This window comes from Galeopterus variegatus, unplaced genomic scaffold, assembly GCF_000696425.1.
Source record: "Galeopterus variegatus unplaced genomic scaffold, G_variegatus-3.0.2 Scaffold741, whole genome shotgun sequence".
NCBI lineage: Eukaryota > Metazoa > Chordata > Mammalia > Dermoptera > Cynocephalidae > Galeopterus > Galeopterus variegatus.
In genome coordinates, this window is record NW_007726852.1 from 53890 (window position 1) to 60989 (window position 7100).

Consider the following 7100-nt stretch of genomic DNA (forward strand, 5'->3'; position numbering starts at 1 on the left):
GGCTCCAATTTAAATGTTTGGAACCTTTAATACTTTATTTCAAACTTCTATAGAAAGTTTTGTAAGACATCACCAATATGTGATCTTTATCAATATTTATTATTGAAATAAATGTTTGCCAGGTAACTAAGCTTCTAATGAATTCGTGGATTTTCTTAGCAGCATTGGCTTTCTCAAGAGGACAAACTCAAGAATGTCTTTATAAAATAATTCATGGCCATAAGTTATACAAAAATTAGTAGAAACAGTTTTTGTATGTTCAGATTTTTAAAAAATAAACTTACCTTGGAATAATTTTAGATTTATAAAAAATTTGCAAAGATCATATAGAGTTCCTATATACTCCTCACCCAGTTCCCCCAATATTAACATTTTACATAACCATGAGACATTTGTCAAAAGCTAAGAAGCCAACATTAGTAATTACTGTTAACTAAATTCAACTTTATTCTTCAGATTGTGCTAGGTTTTCCATTAATGCCATTTTTCTTCTCCAGGATCCAATCTAGGATAACATATTGCATTAGTCGTGTCTTGTTAGCCTGTGATCTGTCATGATTCCTCAGTCTTGTTTTTATAACCTTGACAGTTTTGAGGAGTCCCAGTCAGGTGTTTTGTAGAATGTTCCTCAGTTTGGGTTTGTCTGATGTTTTCCTCATGATTCGACTGGGGTTATGGATTTTAAGAAGAATACCACAGAGGTGAAGGGTCCTTCTCATTACATGGTATTGGGAGGTACATGCTATCAACTTGATGTTGTATTAACTTTGGAAACTTTAGGTAGTGTCTGCTGAGTTTCTCTCCTGTAAAGTTACTTCAGTATTTTTCCCTTTTATTTGTGTTCTCTGGAAGCCAGTAACCCTCCAGTCTGTGGGAGGTGGGAGATGGGCAGGATTACATTCAACCTCCTGGAAGAGGAAATAGCTATATGTAGTACTTGGAATTCTTCTGTAAGAAAGATTTGTCTTCCCTCTACCCCCCAATTTATTAATTCAGTTATTATATATCAGTGTGGACTCGTGTATATTTATTTTATATTTTGGGTAATATTTTGTTCCTCAAATTGTTCCCGCATGGCTATTAGGAGTTCTGTCAGGTTGGCTCCCTTTGACATGCCCGCCCTTTTGATTTTTGAGCACTTTCTTACTTTCCAGCACTACAAGATGCTCCAGGCTCATCTTGTATATTCCCTGCCCCGGCCCTATTTGTGAGGAGTGGGTTAGAATATGATACCCTCCAAACAGAAGGAACTCTCAGACCAAAGAATGCGTCAGGCAAATCCATGCAATGATTTTTATTAAAAAGGTAACTTACATACAGGGAAGGTTGCACACAGCAAAGAATCAGATGTCTACACAGATGAGAATCTCTGGTTTTTAGGTAAGGCTCATATTGCATAACTTCAAAGAAATAGTTTAAGAAAAATAAGTTTCCTGTGATCTGTGAAGCAGGAAGCTTGTGATGATTTTGGTCAGACTAGCTCATGCCAGGAGTTGTGATAAGTCATGTAGTCCCTAAACCCTGTGTTCCTATTAGCTTGCCCTAAAATTAATCTAAGTGGTCAGTGAGACAAAGGAATAGGGTTAAACAGGAGTCAGCGTGCAGGCAGGGCACAAGATGACATCAGTCCTGTTCACCCTCTAACACCCCACCCCCTGACACCTTTTGTGGCCCACACATTTTTATCTGCCAATCTTCTGCAGTGATCCTAGGGCCAGATATCAGGTGGTGACTTGCATCCCTATCCTGCAACAGCAATGCAAGCAACAACAGGAGCATAATATCCCTATTCAGCAGAGGAAGATACTAAGAACTACAGTTCCCCATTTCCCAGGGAAAGAAGTAAATCATCTAGTAAAAGCATCTGCAAAGCATGATCCACATGATCAGTGGCCTCTCCCGTATGTGAAAAATCAGTTACATTAGCCTCAGAAAGGAATGTAGGTACAACATTCTTGTCCAGTCAAAGCATATGTCCTATGAGCAGCAGGTAATATATCTAAAGTCTAAAGGCTAGCTCAGAGCACAGCCTTATAACACCAAGGTCTTGGGTTTGGATCCCTGAACCAGCCAGCTGACAGAAAAAAGGCAAAAAAATAAAATATTCTTATATGTGTGTGTGTGCGTGTGTAAAGGCATTCTGTTTTGTGACACCACTTTTCTCATTTGTGCTGTTTCTTGATTTAATAAGAAAATGGCATTCTCTGGCAGGAGTCATTCAGGGCAGTGGCAGTAAATTTGGCCAATGCCTGGACTTCCAGTTTTATAATGATGTCTGACAACTGGGAAGAAAACATGCCATTTTGGGGTTCCAAAAGGTGCCTGCTCTAAATGTCTTGTTTTCCTTCCCAGTTCATTCAGTGTCCAATACCTGGTGTATGAGAGGCAGGGGTGGGAGGGTGTGAGGTGGTAATTACCACGTGTGTCCATGTGTCAGGTATGATTCATCCTTCCAATACAAAAAGGGGCTACCGAGCCTAACATCCCATGCTCTGCACAAAGCCTTCCCAGACCATCCCAAATGTGATAGGCAGGGGGTGTCTTGGAGTCACTGGTGCAGTGGCCACTATTGAGAACACGTACTGCTTAGTGTCATATTCAGATAATAGAGAAGGCTCCATGCAGTGTTCAGACGGCACAGGAGGTCTTTGCTCTCTACAGTCATCATCCCCAACCAGTCCCCATCTCCTCTTGTTGAAGGGCCACACCTTCCAGGGCATCCCCTCAGCACTGGCTCCGGCAGCAATCCGCACACCCAACAGTCGGAGCAGCTGTGCACTTCAGCAAAGTGGCGGCCAGGACAGAAAGGCATTTCCCAACATTGTAGGCAGGGACTCAAAAATGAGGAAGCTAAGGGCGATACGATAAAGGTTGCAAAGGTGTTAGGTAAGGCGAGTCTTCATTTGACAGTAACAGTTGCAGTTTGGTCACCGTGTGCCAATACCACCCCCAGTCTTGGCCTTTCCTGGGTGGGCTACACCACATATTCTGGCCCCTGACACTATCAATAGGAGGAAGCATGCTATAAACAGGGGCTTCTCTTCTCTGGCATGGAGAATGTGGAGAAGTCACATGGGTCAAAGTTGGGCTCTCTCCTTAATAAAAAGAAGGGCTGAGCATGATGCCAGAGGTAAGGCCACGTGCCTGTAGGCTAGAGTAGCAAGTCAGGTGGGAGAGGGATCCCATTTTAACTTACAATTTACTAAAGTTTCCCCAAGTGGGAGGTCTTGTAGCAATTGCAGAACAAGCCCCTCATCCCCTTGAAGTGGCCTGAAACCTCCACCTTGTATTTATACTTTTAAAGCGCTAGTGATCAGTGTATGCTCAGCCAATTGGTCATAAGCAGACATGCGTTCGCTGGTGGGTGCAGCATTTATCAGTCTGATGGCTTCCGTCAAGCGAGGGGACCATCCTTTTAGGGTTCTGTCTGGTGATAAAGGCTTTAGGGTGGTCTTAATTATGCCATTTGTCGTCTTGTTGAGACCTGCAGCCATGGGATTATAAGGAAGATGAAAAGTCCATAATATGTCTTGGGCTTCAGCCCACTCTTGCACAGCATGTCTACTGAAGTGGGGTTTTTGGTCACTGTCAATTTGGATTGGAGTCCCATACATATTCTCTAATTTTGGAGTCCTTTTATAGTGGTGGCTTGATTTGCCCTTTAAAAGACAAAGGCCTGTATAAGTCCAGTTGTAGTGTCTGCACATGTTAAAAATGTATTTCCAGATATATGTTGTGGAGCCACGGCTAATGTCTAGAATCCTGTAACATCGCCAGTTGCAGAGCTACTTATCCTGTTCGTGACGCCAGTTTAGCTCCACAACCACGCCAGTTGTCGGGCTCTTTTACCTGCCGGTAATCCTGCCGAATGGGCCAATTGTTGAGCTAGGGCTGGGTCTGGAGCTCCCAGACCCCTCAAACCCATTCACAGACTGGGTCACAAACCCTTCATTATGCCAGGCTGGGTCACCAGACCCTTCACACAGGTCTATGAGCTAGGCAACCGGCCAAAAGTTCCTTGGAAGCCACAGGTTGGAAAGCGTGGCTGTGCCAGGTGGATGCCTGATGCAGACACCCGCCTGCCTGCTTCACTAAAACTCCTCTACTCTTTTTTCTCTCTCTCTGAAGGACACAAGAATAGCAACAAAACTAAAAAGACACATTGGCGCGCATGTGCACTAACTCCGCACACACACGTGCGCACACACACTCACGTGCGTGCGTGCGCTCGCGCATACACACACACACTTTGCTTACAATGGATGTGCTAAACTACACCCAACAGGACCCGAGGCAAGGTCCCTGACCAAACTATTCTATTTTCCCAACATATGTCTTTCCAGATATATGTTGGTAAGGGCCAAACATAACCTACTTGCCGGCTGGTGACTAAGTGGGTAGATTGTTTGATGTGCCCCAGTGTCTCAATGGGCACTGCTGTCATAGGCATTGCAGATAGTCCTTGTTGGGAGCCTGCAAATCTGAATTTAATTGGTAAAAAAAGCCTTTCTACTACTTCCCAAGTTGTCTTTGGCCCTTGATGGCCAGACTTATGGTGAACCCGATCTGCCACATTCAAAGGTGTTAACAAGTCCTCCAGCAGGACAACTTGGGCCCTGGCGAGGGCATCAGCCTTGTGGTTGCCTCGCAGGGTAGTCAGTAAGCCAACACACGCCATACAGACACCTGAGCTGTCGGCTGTGTACGCACTTTCCACAGGTCTCTGTATAGCTTGAATCCCCATAAAGTATTCTAAGCATAGTACAATTTTCATGGCGCTGTTGCAGCATCCAGGCAGTCAAGCCTTTCCAAACAGCCCAGCTATCGGTGGCTAGACTGAGCAGCATTGGCTCATGGGTCAGTGTGATCCTCACCACTATAAGCTCAGCCCACTAGCTACTCTATTTCCTTCTTCAGACCAGATAACATTAATCCAACTGGATGGCAGAGGAACGCCAGGTGGGTGGATTTCTCCAGCTGCTACCATCAGTGTACCAGGTATCAGGTGAAAGAGTGCCCTCTCCCTCTTGTATTTGTAGGTCAGGTGGAGCGATATCCGTGATCTTTGGAATGGGATCTGGATCCACATATGTGACTTGTCCCAGTAAAGTATGCACTTCTTGAAACAACGGGCTGGTGTTATATGAACACCTTGGCTATAAATACACAGGCCATTTCTACAGAGTGCTTATTTGGGCACATGCACTCTTTGGCTTTAAGAATGTGTCCTTAATCCATCCTCCTTCCAGCAGGGAGGTACGCACCTCCACTGGCAGGTCAGTCGTTAAGCCTTCTATTTGTTGCAAGGCCAGACATACATATAGCCAAAAGTTGTTTTTCAATGGCTCTGTATGTACGTAACCTTTCCATAGTTGTGACCAAAATCCAAACAGTCTGTGCTTCCCATTCTGCTTCTGCCACAGGCCCCAACCAAATCCCTCTGGATAAAACCAACATCCAATTCACATCTTCCTTCTGGCATCAGCACTCCTAACACCTGCACCTGTTGTACCGCTACCTTGGCCTATCAAGTGCTTCTTGTTGGGGGATGTTCCAATTCCACCTAGTCCCCCTTTTTTGCCATAGCATAAAGGGGTCTCAGGATTTGAGCTAAATGTAGAATAAAAGGTTGCCAGTAGCTAACAATCCTACAAAAGTTTGTAAATCTCTCACAGGTTGAGGAACAGGGAAAGCCTTTGTCTTCTTAATAACTGCCTCCAGCTTTACTTTAGTCTTACTTGACCCGATAACTCTCCGGAATTTTACCAATTGCTACAGTCCTTGTATCTTGTCAGTATTTAGTTCCCATCCCTGTTTCTTTAAGTGTCCTTGCAGAGACACTGCAGCTTGGGAAAGAGATGGTAAATCATCACTGGTTAGCATAGTATCATCAATACATATAGTGATACTCGTTGAGGGACACATCCATTTTCCACCCTTCCAGGTCTCTTGCTATCATGCTATGACAGATGGTAGGGCTAGGTAAGTAGCCTTGGGGCAGCACCTGAAAGGTCCATTGCCTTCTGTCCCAAGTAAAGGTAAACTGATCTTGAAAAGAATCATCCAAGGGAATGCGAGAGAGCATTTGCTAAATCCAACATACAGTGACAGGTCTTGAGGGAAGCAGATATCTGTTCTAGCAGGGAAGCTATGTGAGACACAGCAGCATGTATGGGTAAAGTTACCTTGTTGAGTTTCAGGTAATCCATCCTCATATACCAAGTGCCCAAGTGCCATTGGGATTCTTAACCAGCCACACGGGGATGTTAAATGAGCTTTGGGCTGGCTATATCAACCTCCCTTCCCTAATTATTGGATGGTAATCTCTTCCTGCCCTCAGGGAGTTTGCATTGCTTGATGGTGACTACCCAAAGGGTCCCAGTTTATATGCCCTACAAATACAGGGGGTTTTTTGTTTTTTTGTTTTTTTGTTTTTTTTGTCCTTTTTGAGACCAGCCGCACTGCTCACCAGCCATCCCTATATAGGATCCGAACCTGCGGCAGGAGCGCTGCTGCGCTCCCAGCGCTGCACTCTCCCGAGTGCGCCACGGGCTCGGCCCCAAATATAGGTTTGACTACCCAAATGTGTAGCCTGAAGTCACCCAGATCCAAGTCATACAGTACATCTACTCCTAGTGTATATTCCAGAATTGAGGAAATGTATACCAGAAAAAGATAAGGGGCAGCCACCCAATTTGTAAATACAGACTTGACTGTTTAACACTGATTGTTTTGCCTCCATATCCATCAATGGCTCAAATCTCATCTCTAAATTTAGCAGGTTGTCATAAATCCAAGTGCACTCGGCTCCTGTGTTAATTAGAGTCAATACTGTCTGTTTTTTATAGCAGGACCAATAAATAGTTAATTCTACATGGGGCTCTGGTCAACCCCTCCCCCTCCCCCACCCCCATGCACCAGAGGGCAGTGTTGGCCCAGCCACTAGTCTCTAGGGGTTGGAGGTGTCCACCCCCTTCAACGTTCTCCCAGAAAGGAGGGGTGCTGGGTTGCACCAATGGTTTTCTATATTTGATTTAAGAGGAGTACATTGCTTATCCTTAGGGAGAGCTTTCCATAACGTCAGAAGAGCTGAATTTTTT